Source organism: Anomaloglossus baeobatrachus, chromosome 11 (assembly GCF_048569485.1).
Source record: "Anomaloglossus baeobatrachus isolate aAnoBae1 chromosome 11, aAnoBae1.hap1, whole genome shotgun sequence".
Lineage (NCBI taxonomy): Eukaryota > Metazoa > Chordata > Amphibia > Anura > Aromobatidae > Anomaloglossus > Anomaloglossus baeobatrachus.
The window spans coordinates 180,701,778-180,721,951 of NC_134363.1; the positions used below are offsets into that span (position 1 = coordinate 180,701,778).

The 20,174-nt window shown below is 48.3% G+C and overlaps 1 protein-coding gene across 1 annotated transcript in view; it reads right to left on the bottom strand.

Moving 5' to 3' along the window:
• LOC142256441 (mannan-binding lectin serine protease 2-like) overlaps positions 1–19,401 on the bottom strand; it is a 35,302-nt gene extending 15,901 nt beyond the window's left edge. The window contains exons 1-4 of the mRNA XM_075328129.1: positions 19,087–19,401; positions 18,526–18,685; positions 15,559–15,755; positions 14,976–15,123 (exon numbers count right to left, since the gene is read on the bottom strand). The gene's annotated coding sequence lies outside the window, so the exon portion shown is untranslated. The remainder of the gene's footprint in view (positions 1–14,975; positions 15,124–15,558; positions 15,756–18,525; positions 18,686–19,086) is intronic.
• Between the last annotated feature and the right edge of the window lie 773 nt (positions 19,402–20,174).

Genomic DNA, 20,174 nt, shown 5'->3' on the forward strand with positions numbered 1-20,174 from the left:
AGAGACACACAGACCTCACATCCAGCCTATATTACTGGGAGAGAGACACGGATCTCACATCCAGCCTATATTACTGGGAGACACACACAGAGCTCACATCCAGCCTATATTACTGGAGAGACACATAGACCTCACATCCAGCCTATATTACTGGGAGAGAGACACAGATCTCACATCCAGCCTATATTACTGGGAGACACACACAGAGCTCACATCCAGCCTATATTACTGGAGAGACACATAGACCTCACATCCAGCCTATATTACTGGGAGAGACACACAGAGCTCACATCCAGCCTATATTACTGGGAGACACACACAGAGCTCACATCCAGCCTATATTACTGGGAGAGACACACAGAGCTCACATCCAGCCTATATTACTGGGAGACACACACAGAGCTCACATCCAGCCTATATTACTGGGAGAGACACACAGAGCTCACATCCAGCCTATATTACTGAGAGAGACACACAGAGCTCACATCCAGCCTATATTACTGGGAGAGAGACACAGACCTCACATCCAGCCTATATTACTGGGAGAGACACACAGAGCTCACATCCAGCCTATATTACTGGGAGAGACACACAGTGCTCACATCCAGCCTATATTACTGGGAGAGACACACAGACCTCACATCCACCCTATATTACTGAGCGAGACACACAGATCTCACATCCAGCCTATATTACTGGGAGACACACACAGAGCTCACATCCACCCTATATTACTAGGAGAGACACACATACCTCACATCCAGCCTATATTACTGGGAGAGAGACACGGATCTCACATCCAGCCTATATTACTGGGAGAGAGACACAGATCTCACATCCAGCCTATATTACTGGGAGACACACACAGATCTCACATCCAGCCTATATTACTGGGAGACACACACAGAGCTCACATCCAGCCTATATTACTGGAGAGACACATAGACCTCACATCCAGCCTATATTACTGGGAGAGACACACAGAGCTCACATCCAGCCTATTTTACTGGGAGAGACACACAGAGCTCACATCCAGCCTATATTACTGGGAGAGACACACAGAGCTCACATCCAGCCTATTTTACTGGGAGAGACACACAGAGCTCACATCCAGCCTATATTACTGGGAGAGACACACAGAGCTCACATCCAGCCTATATTACTGGGAGAGACACACAGGGCTCACATCCAGCCTATATTACTGGGAGAGACACACAGAGCTCACATCCAGCCTATATTACTGGGAGAGACACACAGAGATCACATCCAGCCTATATTACTGGGAGAGACACACAGAGCTCACATCCAGCCTATATTACTGAGAGAGACACACAGAGCTCACATCCAGCCTATATTACTGGGAGTCACACACAGAGCTCACATCCAGCCTATATTACTGGGAGAGACACACAGAGCTCACATCCAGCCTATATTACTGGGAGACACACACAGAGCTCACATCCAGCCTATATTACTGGGAGACACACACAGAGCTCACATCCAGCCTATATTACTGGGAGAGACACACAGAGCTCACATCCAGCCTATATTACTGAGAGAGACACACAGATCTCACATCCAGCCTATATTACTGGGAGACACACACAGAGCTCACATCCAGCCTATATTACTGGGAGACACACACAGAGCTCACATCCAGCCTATATTACTGGAGAGACACATAGACCTCACATCCAGCCTATATTACTGGGAGAGACACACAGAGCTCACATCCAGCCTATATTACTGGGAGAGACACACAGAGCTCACATCCAGCCTATATTACTGGGAGACACACAGGGCTCACATCCAGCCTATATTACTGGGAGAGACACACAGGGCTCACATCCAGCCTATATTACTGGGAGAGACACACAGAGATCACATCCAGCCTATATTACTGGGAGAGACACACATAGCTCACATCCAGCCTATATTACTGAGGGAGTCACACACAGAGCTCACATCCAGCCTATATTACTGGGAGAGACACACAGAGCTCACATCCAGCCTATATTACTGGGAGAGACACACAGAGCTCACATCCAGCCTATATTACTGGGAGACACACACAGAGCTCACATCCAGCCTATATTACTGGGAGAGACACACAGAGCTCACATCCAGCCTATATTACTGAGAGAGACACACAGACCTCACATCCAGCCTATATTACTGGGAGAGACACACAGACCTCACATCCAGCCTATATTACTGGGAGAGACACACAGAGCTCACATCCAGCCTATATTACTGGGAGACACACACAGAGCTCACATCCAGCCTATATTACTGGGAGAGACACACAGGGCTCACATCCAGCCTATATTACTGAGAGAGACACACAGATCTCACATCCAGCCTATATTACTGGGAGACACACACAGAGCTCACATCCAGCCTATATTACTGGGAGAGACACACAGGGCTCACATCCAGCCTATATTACTGAGAGAGACACACAGATCTCACATCCAGCCAATATTACTGGGAGTCACACACAGAACTCACATCCAGCCTATATTACTGAGAGAGACACACAGAGCTCACATCCAGCCTATATTACTGGGAGACACACACAGAGCTCACATCCAGCCTATATTACTGGGAGAGACACACAGGGCTCACATCCAGCCTATATTACTGAGAGAGACACACAGATCTCACATCCAGCCTATATTACTGGGAGTCACACACAGAACTCACATCCAGCCTATATTACTGAGAGAGACACACAGAGCTCACATCCAGCCTATATTACTGGGAGACACACACAGAGCTCACATCCAGCCTATATTTCTGGAGAGACACATAGACCTCACATCCAGCCTATATTACTGGGAGAGACACACAGAGCTCACATCCAGCCTATATTACTGGGAGACACACACAGAGCTCACATCCAGCCTATATTACTGGGAGAGACACACAGAGCTCACATCCAGCCTATATTACTGAGAGAGACACACAGAGCTCACATCCAGCCTATATTACTGGGAGAGACACACAGAGCTCACATCCAGCCTATATTACTGAGCGAGACACACAGAGCTCACATCCAGCCTATATTACTGAGAGAGACACACAGAGCTCACATCCAGCCTATATTACTGGGAGAGACACACAGAGCTCACATCCAGCCTATATTACTGGGAGAGACACACAGGGCTCACATCCAGCCTATATTACTGAGAGAGACACACAGAGCTCACATCCAGCCTATATTACTGGGAGACACACACAGAGCTCACATCCAGCCTATATTACTGGGAGAGACACACAGGGCTCACATCCAGCCTATATTACTGAGAGAGACACACAGATCTCACATCCAGCCAATATTACTGGGAGTCACACACAGAACTCACATCCAGCCTATATTACTGAGAGAGACACACAGAGCTCACATCCAGCCTATATTACTGGGAGACACACACAGAGCTCACATCCAGCCTATATTACTGGGAGAGACACACAGGGCTCACATCCAGCCTATATTACTGAGAGAGACACACAGATCTCACATCCAGCCTATATTACTGGGAGTCACACACAGAACTCACATCCAGCCTATATTACTGAGAGAGACACACAGAGCTCACATCCAGCCTATATTACTGGGAGACACACACAGAGCTCACATCCAGCCTATATTACTGGGAGAGACACACAGGGCTCAAATCCAGCCTATATTACTGAGAGAGACACACAGATCTCACATCCAGCCTATATTACTGGGAGTCACACACAGAGCTCACATCCAGCCTATATTACTGGGAGAGACACACAGAGCTCACATCCAGCCTATATTACTGGGAGACACACACAGAGCTCACATCCAGCCTATATTACTGGGAGAGACACACAGAGCTCACATCCAGCCTATATTACTGAGAGAGACACACAGAGCTCACATCCAGCCTATATTACTGGGAGAGAGACACAGACCTCACATCCAGCCTATATTACTGGGAGAGACACACAGAGCTCACATCCAGCCTATATTACTGGGAGAGACACACAGTGCTCACATCCAGCCTATATTACTGGGAGAGACACACAGACCTCACATCCACCCTATATTACTGAGCGAGACACACAGATCTCACATCCAGCCTATATTACTGGGAGACACACACAGAGCTCACATCCACCCTATATTACTAGGAGAGACACACAGACCTCACATCCAGCCTATATTACTGGGAGAGAGACACGGATCTCACATCCAGCCTATATTACTGGGAGACACACACAGAGCTCACATCCAGCCTATATTACTGGAGAGACACATAGACCTCACATCCAGCCTATATTACTGGGAGAGAGACACAGATCTCACATCCAGCCTATATTACTGGGAGACACACACAGAGCTCACATCCAGCCTATATTACTGGAGAGACACATAGACCTCACATCCAGCCTATATTACTGGGAGAGACACACAGAGCTCACATCCAGCCTATATTACTGGGAGACACACACAGAGCTCACATCCAGCCTATATTACTGGGAGAGACACACAGAGCTCACATCCAGCCTATATTACTGGGAGACACACACAGAGCTCACATCCAGCCTATATTACTGGGAGAGACACACAGAGCTCACATCCAGCCTATATTACTGAGAGAGACACACAGAGCTCACATCCAGCCTATATTACTGGGAGAGAGACACAGACCTCACATCCAGCCTATATTACTGGGAGAGACACACAGAGCTCACATCCAGCCTATATTACTGGGAGAGACACACAGTGCTCACATCCAGCCTATATTACTGGGAGAGACACACAGACCTCACATCCACCCTATATTACTGAGCGAGACACACAGATCTCACATCCAGCCTATATTACTGGGAGACACACACAGAGCTCACATCCACCCTATATTACTAGGAGAGACACACATACCTCACATCCAGCCTATATTACTGGGAGAGAGACACGGATCTCACATCCAGCCTATATTACTGGGAGAGAGACACAGATCTCACATCCAGCCTATATTACTGGGAGACACACACAGATCTCACATCCAGCCTATATTACTGGGAGACACACACAGAGCTCACATCCAGCCTATATTACTGGAGAGACACATAGACCTCACATCCAGCCTATATTACTGGGAGAGACACACAGAGCTCACATCCAGCCTATTTTACTGGGAGACACACACAGAGCTCACATCCAGCCTATATTACTGGGAGAGACACACAGAGCTCACATCCAGCCTATATTACTGGGAGAGACACACAGAGCTCACATCCAGCCTATATTACTGAGAGAGACACACAGATCTCACATCCAGCCTATATTACTGGGAGACACACACAGAGCTCACATCCAGCCTATATTACTGGGAGACACACACAGAGCTCACATCCAGCCTATATTACTGGAGAGACACATAGACCTCACATCCAGCCTATATTACTGGGAGAGACACACAGAGCTCACATCCAGCCTATATTACTGGGAGAGACACACAGAGCTCACATCCAGCCTATATTACTGGGAGACACACAGGGCTCACATCCAGCCTATATTACTGGGAGAGACACACAGGGCTCACATCCAGCCTATATTACTGGGAGAGACACACAGAGATCACATCCAGCCTATATTACTGGGAGAGACACACATAGCTCACATCCAGCCTATATTACTGAGGGAGTCACACACAGAGCTCACATCCAGCCTATATTACTGGGAGAGACACACAGAGCTCACATCCAGCCTATATTACTGGGAGAGACACACAGAGCTCACATCCAGCCTATATTACTGGGAGACACACACAGAGCTCACATCCAGCCTATATTACTGGGAGAGACACACAGAGCTCACATCCAGCCTATATTACTGAGAGAGACACACAGACCTCACATCCAGCCTATATTACTGGGAGAGACACACAGACCTCACATCCAGCCTATATTACTGGGAGAGACACACAGAGCTCACATCCAGCCTATATTACTGGGAGACACACACAGAGCTCACATCCAGCCTATATTACTGGGAGAGACACACAGAGCTCACATCCAGCCTATATTACTGGGAGAGAGGCACAGACCTCACATCCAGCCTATATTACTGGGAGAGACACACAGTGCTCACATCCAGCCTATATTACTGGGAGAGACGCACAGACCTCACATCCACCCTATATTACTGAGTGAGACACACAGAGCTCACATCCAGCCTATATTACTGGGAGACACACACAGAGCTCACATCCAGCCTATATTACTGGGAGACACACACAGAGCTCACATCCAGCCTATATTACTGGGAGAGACACACAGACCTCACATCCAGCCTATATTACTGGGAGAGACACACAGAGCTCACATCCAGCCTATATTACTGGGAGAGACACACAGTGATCACATCCAGCCTATATTACTGGGAGAGACACACAGACCTCACATCCACCCTATATTACTGAGTGAGACACACAGAGCTCACATCCAGCCTATATTACTGGGAGACACACACAGAGCTCACATCCAGCCTATATTTCTGGAGAGACACATAGACCTCACATCCAGCCTATATTACTGGGAGAGACACACAGAGCTCACATCCAGCCTATATTACTGGGAGACACACACAGAGCTCACATCCAGCCTATATTACTGGGAGAGACACACAGAGCTCACATCCAGCCTATATTACTGAGAGAGACACACAGAGCTCACATCCAGCCTATATTACTGGGAGAGACACACAGAGCTCACATCCAGCCTATATTACTGAGCGAGACACACAGAGCTCACATCCAGCCTATATTACTGAGAGAGACACACAGAGCTCACATCCAGCCTATATTACTGGGAGAGACACACAGAGCTCACATCCAGCCTATATTACTGGGAGAGACACACAGGGCTCACATCCAGCCTATATTACTGAGAGAGACACACAGATCTCACATCCAGCCTATATTACTGGGAGTCACACACAGAGCTCACATCCAGCCTATATTACTGGGAGAGACACACAGAGCTCACATCCAGCCTATATTACTGGGAGAGACACTGAGCTCACATCCAGACTATATTACTGGAGATACACACAGACCTCACATCCAGCCTATATTACTGGGAGAGACACACAGAGCTCACATCCAGCCTATATTACTGGGAGAGAGACACAGACCTCACATCCAGCCTATATTACTGGGAGAGACACACAGTGCTCACATCCAGCCTATATTACTGGGAGAGACACACAGACCTCACATCCACCCTATATTACTGAGTGAGACACACAGAGCTCACATCCAGCCTATATTACTGGGAGACACACACAGAGCTCACATCCAGCCTATATTTCTGGAGAGACACACAGACCTCACATCCAGCCTATATTACTGGGAGAGACACACAGAGCTCACATCCAGCCTATATTACTGGGAGACACACACTGAGCTCACATCCAGCCTATATTACTGGGAGACACACACAGAGCTCACATCCAGCCTATATTACTGGGAGAGACACAGAGATCACATCCAGCCTATATTACTGAGAGAGAGACACAGAGCTAACATCCAGCCTATATTACTGGGAGAGAGACACAGACCTCACATCCAGCCTATATTACTGGGAGAGACACATAGAGCTCACATCCAGCCTATATTACTGGGAGAGACACACAGTGCTCACATCCAGCCTATATTACTGGGAGAGACACACAGAGCTCACATCCAGCCTATATTACTGGGAGAGACACAGAGATCACATCCAGCCTATATTACTGAGAGAGAGACACAGAGCTAACATCCAGCCTATATTACTGGGAGAGAGACACAGACCTCACATCCAGCCTATATTACTGGGAGAGACACATAGAGCTCACATCCAGCCTATATTACTGGGAGAGACACACAGTGCTCACATCCAGCCTATATTACTGGGAGAGACACACAGACCTCACATCCACCCTATATTACTGAGCGAGACACACAGAGCTCACATCCAGCCTATATTACTGAGAGAGACACACAGAGCTCACATCCAGCCTATATTACTGGGAGAGACACACAGAGCTCACATCCAGCCTATATTACTGGGAGATACACACAGGGCTCACATCCAGCCTATATTACTGAGAGAGACACACAGATCTCACATCCAGCCTATATTACTGGGAGTCACACACAGAGCTCACATCCAGCCTATATTACTGGGAGAGACACACAGAGCTCACATCCAGCCTATATTACTGGGAGACACACACAGAGCTCACATCCAGCCTATATTACTGGGAGAGACACACAGAGCTCACATCCAGCCTATAGTACTGAGAGAGACACACAGATCTCACATCCAGCCTATATTACTGGGAGACACACACAGAGCTCACATCCAGCCTATATTACTGGGAGACACACACAGAGCTCACATCCAGCCTATATTACTGGGAGAGACACACAGAGCTCACATCCAGCCTATATTACTGGGAGAGAGACACAGACCTCACATCCAGCCTATATTACTGGGAGAGACACACAGAGCTCACATCCAGCCTATATTACTGGGAGAGACACACAGTGCTCACATCCAGCCTATATTACTGGGAGAGACACACAGACCTCACATCCACCCTATATTACTGAGTGAGACACACAGAGCTCACATCCAGCCTATATTACTGGGAGACACACACAGAGCTCACATCCAGCCTATATTTCTGGAGAGACACATAGACCTCACATCCAGCCTATATTACTGGGAGAAACACACAGAGCTCACATCCAGCCTATATTACTGGGAGAGACACACAGAGCTTACATCCACCCTATATTACTGAGTGAGACACACAAAGCTCACATCCAGCCTATATTACTGGGAGACACACACAGAGCTCACATCCAGCCTATATTTCTGGAGAGACACATAGACCTCACATCCAGCCTATATTACTGGGAGAGACACACAGAGCTCACATCCAGCCTATATTACTGGGAGAAACACACAGAGCTCACATCCAGCCTATATTACTGGGAGAGACACACAGAGCTCACATCCAGCCTATATTACTGGGAGAGACACACAGAGCTCACATCCAGCCTATATTACTGGGAGAGACACACAGAGCTCACATCCAGCCTATATTACTGGGAGAGACACACAGAGCTCACATCCAGCCTATATTACTGGGAGAGACACACAGAGCTCACATCCAGCCTATATTACTGAGAGAGACACACAGAGCTAACATCCAGCCTATATTACTGGGAGAGACACACAGACCTCACATACAGCCTATATTACTGGGAGAGACACACAGAGCTCACATCCGGCCTATATTACGGAAAGACACACAGAGCTCACATCTGGCCTATATTACGGAGAGACACACAGAGCTCACATCTGGCCTATATTACTGAGAGACACACGGACCTCACATCCGGTCTATATTACTGGGAGAGACACACAGACCACACACATCCAGCCTATATTACTGGGAGAGACACACAGAGCTCACATCCAGCCTATATTACTGGGAGAGACACACAGAGCTCACATCCAGCCTATATTACTGAGCGAGACACACAGAGCTCACATCCAGCCTATATTACTGGGAGAGAGACACAGAGCTCACATCCACCCTATATTACTAGGAGAGACACACACCTCACATCCAGCCTATATTACTGGGAGAGACAGACAGAGCTCACATCCAGCCTATATTACTGGGAGAGACACACAGAGCTCACATCTGGGCTATTTTACGGAGAGACACACAGAGCTCACATCGGGCCTATATTACTGAGAGACACACAGACCTCACATCCGGTCTATATTACTGGGAGAGACACACAGACCACACACATCCAGCCTATATTACTGGGAGAGACACACAGAGCTCACATCCAGCCTATATTACTGGGAGACACACAGGGCTCACATCCAGCCTATATTACTGGGAGAGACACACAGGGCTCACATCCAGCCTATATTACTGGGAGAGACACACAGACCTCACATCCACCCTATATTACTGAGTGAGACACACAGAGCTCACATCCAGCCTATATTACTGGGAGACACACACAGAGCTCACATCCAGCCTATATTTCTGGAGAGACACACAGACCTCACATCCAGCCTATATTACTGGGAGAGACACACAGAGCTCACATCCAGCCTATATTACTGGGAGACACACACTGAGCTCACATCCAGCCTATATTACTGGGAGACACACACAGAGCTCACATCCAGCCTATATTACTGGGAGAGACACAGAGATCACATCCAGCCTATATTACTGAGAGAGAGACACAGAGCTAACATCCAGCCTATATTACTGGGAGAGAGACACAGACCTCACATCCAGCCTATATTACTGGGAGAGACACATAGAGCTCACATCCAGCCTATATTACTGGGAGAGACACACAGTGCTCACATCCAGCCTATATTACTGGGAGAGACACACAGAGCTCACATCCAGCCTATATTACTGGGAGAGACACAGAGATCACATCCAGCCTATATTACTGAGAGAGAGACACAGAGCTAACATCCAGCCTATATTACTGGGAGAGAGACACAGACCTCACATCCAGCCTATATTACTGGGAGAGACACATAGAGCTCACATCCAGCCTATATTACTGGGAGAGACACACAGTGCTCACATCCAGCCTATATTACTGGGAGAGACACACAGACCTCACATCCACCCTATATTACTGAGCGAGACACACAGAGCTCACATCCAGCCTATATTACTGAGAGAGACACACAGAGCTCACATCCAGCCTATATTACTGGGAGAGACACACAGAGCTCACATCCAGCCTATATTACTGGGAGATACACACAGGGCTCACATCCAGCCTATATTACTGAGAGAGACACACAGATCTCACATCCAGCCTATATTACTGGGAGTCACACACAGAGCTCACATCCAGCCTATATTACTGGGAGAGACACACAGAGCTCACATCCAGCCTATATTACTGGGAGACACACACAGAGCTCACATCCAGCCTATATTACTGGGAGAGACACACAGAGCTCACATCCAGCCTATAGTACTGAGAGAGACACACAGATCTCACATCCAGCCTATATTACTGGGAGACACACACAGAGCTCACATCCAGCCTATATTACTGGGAGACACACACAGAGCTCACATCCAGCCTATATTACTGGGAGAGACACACAGAGCTCACATCCAGCCTATATTACTGGGAGAGAGACACAGACCTCACATCCAGCCTATATTACTGGGAGAGACACACAGAGCTCACATCCAGCCTATATTACTGGGAGAGACACACAGTGCTCACATCCAGCCTATATTACTGGGAGAGACACACAGACCTCACATCCACCCTATATTACTGAGTGAGACACACAGAGCTCACATCCAGCCTATATTACTGGGAGACACACACAGAGCTCACATCCAGCCTATATTTCTGGAGAGACACATAGACCTCACATCCAGCCTATATTACTGGGAGAAACACACAGAGCTCACATCCAGCCTATATTACTGGGAGAGACACACAGAGCTTACATCCACCCTATATTACTGAGTGAGACACGCAAAGCTCACATCCAGCCTATATTACTGGGAGACACACACAGAGCTCACATCCAGCCTATATTTCTGGAGAGACACATAGACCTCACATCCAGCCTATATTACTGGGAGAGACACACAGAGCTCACATCCAGCCTATATTACTGGGAGAAACACACAGAGCTCACATCCAGCCTATATTACTGGGAGAGACACACAGAGCTCACATCCAGCCTATATTACTGGGAGAGACACACAGAGCTCACATCCAGCCTATATTACTGGGAGAGACACACAGAGCTCACATCCAGCCTATATTACTGGGAGAGACACACAGAGCTCACATCCAGCCTATATTACTGGGAGAGACACACAGAGCTCACATCCAGCCTATATTACTGAGAGAGACACACAGAGCTAACATCCAGCCTATATTACTGGGAGAGACACACAGACCTCACATACAGCCTATATTACTGGGAGAGACACACAGAGCTCACATCCGGCCTATATTACGGAAAGACACACAGAGCTCACATCTGGCCTATATTACGGAGAGACACACAGAGCTCACATCTGGCCTATATTACTGAGAGACACACGGACCTCACATCCGGTCTATATTACTGGGAGAGACACACAGACCACACACATCCAGCCTATATTACTGGGAGAGACACACAGAGCTCACATCCAGCCTATATTACTGGGAGAGACACACAGAGCTCACATCCAGCCTATATTACTGAGCGAGACACACAGAGCTCACATCCAGCCTATATTACTGGGAGAGAGACACAGAGCTCACATCCACCCTATATTACTAGGAGAGACACACACCTCACATCCAGCCTATATTACTGGGAGAGACAGACAGAGCTCACATCCAGCCTATATTACTGGGAGAGACACACAGAGCTCACATCTGCGCTATTTTACGGAGAGACACACAGAGCTCACATCGGGCCTATATTACTGAGAGACACACAGACCTCACATCCGGTCTATATTACTGGGAGAGACACACAGACCACACACATCCAGCCTATATTACTGGGAGAGACACACAGAGCTCACATCCAGCCTATATTACTGGGAGACACACAGGGCTCACATCCAGCCTATATTACTGGGAGAGACACACAGGGCTCACATCCAGCCTATATTACTGGGAGAGACACACAGAGCTCACATCCAGCCTATATTACTGGGAGAGACACACAGACCTCACATCCAGCCTATATTACTGGGAGACACACAGGGCTCACATCCAGCCTATATTACTGGGAGAGACACACAGAGCTCACATCCAGCCTATATTACTGGAGAGACACACAGAGCTCACATCCAGCCTATATTACTGGGAAAGACACACAGAGCTCACATCCAGCCTATATTACTGGGAGAGACACACAGGGCTCACATCCAGCCTATATTACTGGGAGAGACACACAGAGCTCACATCCAGCCTATATTACTGGGAGACACACAGGGCTCACATCCAGCCTATATTACTGAGAGAGACACACAGAGCTCACATCCAGCCTATATTACTGGGAGAGACACACAGGGCTCACATCCAGCCTATATTACTGGGAGAGACACACAGAGCTCACATCCAGCCTATATTACTGGGAGACACACAGAGCTCACATCCAGCCTATATTACTGGGAGAGACACACAGAGCTCACATCCAGCCTATATTACTGGGAGAGACACACAGGGCTCACATCCAGCCTATATTACTGGGAGAGACACACAGGGCTCACATCCAGCCTATATTACTGGGAGAGACACACAGAGCTCACATCCAGCCTTTATAAAAAAATGTTTTTTCCTATACCAGGTATAGATATATTTTTTAATCTGTATAGGGCTAGAAACTGATTCAAGTTGAAACATGCTTTCTTTATTTATTTTTTATTTTTATTATTTATTCAGTTTTTTGTGTTTGTTATTGGTCTCCCACTCATACCTTGTGATGAGCGAGCACTACCATGCTCGGGTGCTCAGTACTCGTACCTAGTGATGAGCGAGCACTACCATGCTTATAACTGTCACCTGGTGATCACATAATGAATGTGTCCAGAGGAGGACGAGCTGGGGAAAAAGTCTTGTGGAAGACAGAGATAGTAATAAACCGTTCCTGTCTTTTCTATGGGGAGTCCGGCTGTGTCTACTACAAATCAGCAACAACCAAACACCTTACATGTCTACGGATAAATGCGCTTGTAATGTTGATTGTCACACCCAAGGAAGGGGTTATTCTGTCCTAGGCGGTAACAAATGGGAATGTCACTCTGGTGGCCGTTGCCCGGTTCCGTGCCCTGGGGCTTCTTTTGTAAAAGGGGGTATTTACACGGGTGATAAGAGTTAATGTTCATGTGATGCCACCTGCGGGTTGCGGTTAAGGATGGAGAACCGCCGCTGCTAAATGTGGGTACTCCCAGGGCTAGTGGTGATTGCAGCAATGGTGTTAGGCCCTCTGCAGGTAGGGCCGTGGCTGGGAGGTGTAACGGGGTAATAATGGAGACCACACCAGGTTGTAATGAACAGTCTCTACTCACTTGGACCCAGGGCTTGCTGCTTCAGGTCCCATGGAGTATCAGTGCCAATGTAGTGACCCAGGTTGCTGTGTCCCCGGCACTCTCTGTTGGTTGGGTCCCCGTAGCGTGGAGCATTTGGGGCCTGACTGTCCTTTTGTAGAGGGTACAGTCTCCTTCCCCGTACGGAGGGCAGTGTGGACCCTGTGGGGAGGTAAGGGTCCGAACCCCGATCCTAGTTTACTGCTGATACGCCCGGATTATTTGGTTCGGTGAAGTCCATGAAGGTGTCCACACCGGGCAGGTATTTATCAAGCCGTTTAGAACTGTCGCCTGATCTAAGGCCCTGTGCCCCGTGCGTGCTCCGGTCCCAGTGGTATCTCCTGTACCCGATCTGGCGACCTCTCTCTCCCGTTCCTCCAGGGTCACCGTTGCACGGACCCAGCTCAGGCACGTCCGCACACCTCTGTGTACCACACTTTTCTAGACTGACTGCTGACCCCTCCCACCAGGCTGGCTAAACCCAGGGACGCGTTCCTATGGCGACCATCCCCTTCCGTGGTTAACCCTCTATGCCCGGTGTGGAGTGGAGAACTAGGATTTTGGGTGTGCTTTGGTGGTATCGGCACTGGTACTCCAGGTCCCAGGGGGTAGGTCCTGCACCCCCAAGAGGATGCAGTTCCCTGTAGTGCCCTGATGAGTGGCTCAGGGGCGCTACACTGATCATGGGCGGGTTTCTTCCCTACAGCACACCATGTGGCCAGGAATGGTATTGCAAATTAAACATTTTTTTTTTTTACCATTATATATTCTCATTATCTGAATGCTACAAAGTGATAGAATTGTGTAGACTTAGTACCTTGTGTTGTGTATTCAATCTTCCATCTCTTGTGTTCGCCGTAGTTGGTACTTCTGAACAGAAGCTCAACCTTATTGCCAAGAATTTCAATATCGGGAGGTAAGAGGTCTCCGCAAAGTGGAGCAAGTTCCTTCGCCCCTGCTGTGATCTGAAAGAAAGGGGAATAATCCTGGTGACGCAGTAAGGCACCTGGTCAGGACATAGGAATACTTAATATAAAGCTCAGTCTGCGGATGGGTCAGTGTTTAGTATAGAAGCAGCCAAGAGTCAGTCAGGGCTTAAATGAAGATTAAACGGTGCACCAAGTGGAAAATTGTGACCACCAACAAAGCCACACAGCAGAACTCTGCGGAAATGAGAATTCCTAACCGCAGCGCAAATGATTGGGAGGATTATCCTAATATACAGCGCCCCAAGTGTCCAGACTTGGTACTGCAAGCATCAATACATGATGGATAAATTCTGTATCCACTCACTAATTATAAGCAAATTATTTACAAATACGGGATTGCTACTTTATATTAGAGATGATTTCACTGATCATCAGTTTTGGAAATTTGTCGATAAAATCCGGTTGTCTCACCTGCACTTTGTGTAAGGAACATAAGGTGTCGTCCCCCCCGTCATCTAAGCTGAACTCCACAAACTTCAGATGGATGCTGCGTCGTCCTTCAGTATGGATGTTATATCTACATACATAGTTTTTGGGGTGATTGGAATCATAAGGGGGACTCGTTATCACTCCTGATGGTTCGGTGTATACAGTTGTGATGCAATGTCCTAAAATAAAAGTAATTTTTATTGTTATTCCTATTATGTAGCAAAAATAAAAAGAACTATATTGGTAGGAGTGCAGGATCTGAAATTTAGAAAGGAATAAAAATAATGTATTATTTCTTAAATTTAAGAAAAAAGAACTGAAAGCTAGTGATTAGCGGGCACTACCATGCTCGGGTGCTCAGTACTGGTAACTAGTGATGAGCGGGCACTACCATGCTCGGGTGCTCAGTACTCGTAACTAGTGATGAGTGGGCACTACCATGCTCGGGTGCTCAGTACTGGTAACTAGTGATGAGCGGGCACTACCATGCTCAGGTGCTCAGTACTCGTAACTAATGATGAGTGAGCACTACCATGCTCAGGTGCTCAGTACTGGTAACTAGTGATGAGCCGGCACTACCATGCTCAGGTGCTCAGTACTGGTAACTAGTGATGAGCAGGCACTACCATGCTCGGGTGCTCAGTACTGGTAACTAGTGATGAGCGGGCACTACCATGCTCGGGTGCTCAGTACTCGTAACTAGTGATGAGCGGGCACTACCATGCTCAGGTGCTCAGTACTGGTAACTAGTGATGAGTGGGCACTACCATGCTCAGGTGCTCAGTACTGGTAACTAGTGATGAGTGGGCACTACCATGCTCAGGTGCTCAGTACTCGTAACTAGTGATGAGCGGGCACTACCATGCTCGGGTGCTCAGTACTCGTAACTAGTGATGAGTGGACACTACCATGCACGGGTGCTCTGTACTGGTAACTAGTGATGAGCGGGCACTACCATGCACGGGTGCTCTGTACTGGTAACTAGTGATGAGCGAGCACTGCCATGCTCGGGTGCTCAGTACTGGTAACTGGTGATGAGCGGGCACTACCATGCTTGGGTGCTCAGTACTGGTAACTGGTGATGAGCGGGCACTACCATGCTCGGGTGCTCAGTACTGGTAACTGGTGATGAGCGTGCACTACCATGCTCGGGTGCTCAGTACTGGTAACTAGTGATGAGCGGGCACTACCATGCTCGGGTGCTCAGTACTGGTAACTAGTGATGAGCGGGCACTACCATGCTCGGGTGCTTAGTACTGGTAACTAGTGATGAGCGGGCACTACCATGCTCGGGTGCTCAGTACTGGTAACTGGTGATGAGCGGGCACTACCATGCTCGGGTGCTCAGTACTGGTAACTATTGATGAGCGGGCACTACCATGCTCGGGTGCTCTGTACTGGTAACTAGTGATGAGCGGTCACTACCATACTTGGGTGCTCAGTACTGGTAACTGGTGATGAGCGGGCACTACCATGCTCGGGTGCTCAGTACTGGTAACTAGTGATGAGCAGGCACTACCATGCTCGGGTGCTCAGTACTGGTAACTAGTGATGAGCGGGCACTACCATGCTCGGGTGCTCTGTACTGGTAACTAGTGATGAGCAGGCACTACCATGCTCGGGTGCTCAGTACTGGTAACTAGTGATGAGTGGGCACTACCATGCTCAGGTGCTCAGTACTGGTAACTAGTGATGAGTGGGCACTACCATGCTCAGGTGCTCAGTACTCGTAACTAGTGATGAGCGGGCACTACCATGCTCGGGTGCTCAGTACTCGTAACTAGTGATGAGTGGACACTACCATGCACGGGTGCTCTGTACTGGTAACTAGTGATGAGCGGGCACTACCATGCACGGGTGCTCTGTACTGGTAACTAGTGATGAGCGAGCACTGCCATGCTCGGGTGCTCAGTACTGGTAACTGGTGATGAGCGGGCACTACCATGCTTGGGTGCTCAGTACTGGTAACTGGTGATGAGCGGGCACTACCATGCTCGGGTGCTCAGTACTGGTAACTGGTGATGAGCGTGCACTACCATGCTCGGGTGCTCAGTACTGGTAACTAGTGATGAGCGGGCACTACCATGCTCGGGTGCTCAGTACTGGTAACTAGTGATGAGCGGGCACTACCATGCTCGGGTGCTTAGTACTGGTAACTAGTGATGAGCGGGCACTACCATGCTCGGGTGCTCAGTACTGGTAACTGGTGATGAGCGGGCACTACCATGCTCGGGTGCTCAGTACTGGTAACTAGTGATGAGCGGGCACTACCATGCTCGGGTGCTCTGTACTGGTAACTAGTGATGAGCGGTCACTACCATGCTTGGGTGCTCAGTACTGGTAACTGGTGATGAGCGGGCACTACCATGCTCGGGTGCTCAGTACTGGTAACTAGTGATGAGCAGGCACTACCATGCTCGGGTGCTCAGTACTGGTAACTAGTGATGAGCGGGCACTACCATGCTCGGGTGCTCTGTACTGGTAACTAGTGATGAGCAGGCACTACCATGCTCGGGTGCTCAGTACTGGTAACTAGTGATGAGCGGGCACTACCATGCTCGGGTGCTCAGTACTGGTAACTAGTGATGAGCGGGCACTACCATGCTCGGGTGCTCTGTACTGGTAACTAGTGATGAGCGGGCACTACCATGCTCAGGTGCTCTGTACTTGTAACTAGTGATGTATATGGTGGATTTTATTGTTCCTCGTCTTCATCCACCAGCTCAGAGAGGACTGAAACGTAAACAGATACTGGCGGGGAAAACAGTGAAGATTGTGCAGGTTTCAAGCCTTATAACGCCAAGGAAGACTGTTATTTCTCATATACATACATAAGACCGTTATTGCTGTAAGGTATATTATGTCTTCTATCTGAAGGAGGGGACTTGAATATAACTAGAAGTAATGCAGAACTTTACTACTTAATCGGTATGTAGAATACATTTTTACCTTCTGCTAGAAACAACGCTTCAAAGACGGGTTTTCATGATCTTGACGCCTCACTGGTAAATGTGAGCGTGACTTTATTACTTTGCAGGTGGTATTCTCTGGAGACGTTTTCCGCAGGGCAGAGGCGACGTGAATCATTCCTAACACCCCAAGAGGTGAGCTGGGAATGAAAGAAATCAAGAGGGAAACCCAACATAAAACACGAGATACCAGTTCCAATGGCAAAATCAAGGGCACCCATGTCAATGACTCAGATCAATACCTGACAAGTGTGTGTGCCTTGGTCTGGACCACTCAGTCCAATGAAAAAAAAATTGGACATATGACCTACCCCATAAACTATCGCAGGTACGAGTGCTATATGTGAAAAACAGCACAGATGTGTGATTGAGCCCACCATTATGTGCTGCCGGAAGACCACCATACCCAATGCAACATGCTGCTCACATCCTCGTCAACATTTTTTTCGTACAACCTATTACGGCCACTTATAGAAGATTGGACGAACTTCTACTTTGAAGTTTGGGTGGAGTGGCCCTTTAAATACGCGGAATTCCTTACCTGTATGTAGTTCTTCTCACACGATTGTGAAGGGTCCGGGTTCCAGATGATGTTATAGATCTTCACATGAAGCCATTCAGGGACTGTTATATTCCAGCTTCTGGACCCTTCATTTGTGGATCCTTCAAATTGTACCTTTCCAGACGTTCCCTTCAAATCAGAGGGGTCGGCCCCGGAGTAGGACAAAGTCACACAGAGCAGAATATACCACATCCTGGAATAACAAGACATCCGTTCTGATTCATATGATCTTACAGTATCAATCCCTTTCTATGTTAGGACCTCTGAGACTTTATCCATTCACTGACAACAAACAGACGTTGCAAACCCGCACCGACCTCGTCCCACACAGCCGTATCCATTCACACAGCTTCTCCGTGCATGAGACCTGCGCTGATACATTGTAGCAGTACAAGTGAGATTTGTGCTGCGGATGTGTATATCTCAGAGGATTGGATACACTTGTAGCAAACCGATGGAAGAATCAGATCTGTGCAGATTTCATCCTCTGGGCAGAGATAAAAGTGTGACTATTCACTGGCAACAAACTCTTAGGGTACTTTGCACGTTGCGACATCACTACTGCGATCTCGTCGGGATCAAATTGAAAGTGACGCACATCCGGCGCCGGTAACGACGACACAACGTGTAAAGCCTAGATGCGCCGATAAACGATCGCAAAAGCGTCGAAAATCGGTGATCTGTGTAGTGTCGGTCATTTCCATAATTTCGCTGCAGTGACTGGTACGATGTTGTTCCTCGTTTCTGCGGCAGCGCACATCGCTGTGTATGAAGCCGCAGGAGCGAGGAACCTCTCCTTACCTGCGTCCTGGCTGCAATGAGGAAGGAAGGAGGTGGGTGGGATGTTTACGTCCCACTCATCTCCGCCCCTCCGCTTCTATTGGCCGCCTGCCGTGTGACGTCGCTGTGACGCCGCATGACCCGCCCTCTTAGGAAGGAGGCGGGTCGTTGACCAGAGCGACGTCGCAGGGCAGGTAATTGCGTGTGAAGCTGCCGTAGCGATAATGTTCGCTACGGCAGCTATCACAAGATATCGCATATGCGACGGGGGCGGGGACTATCACGCT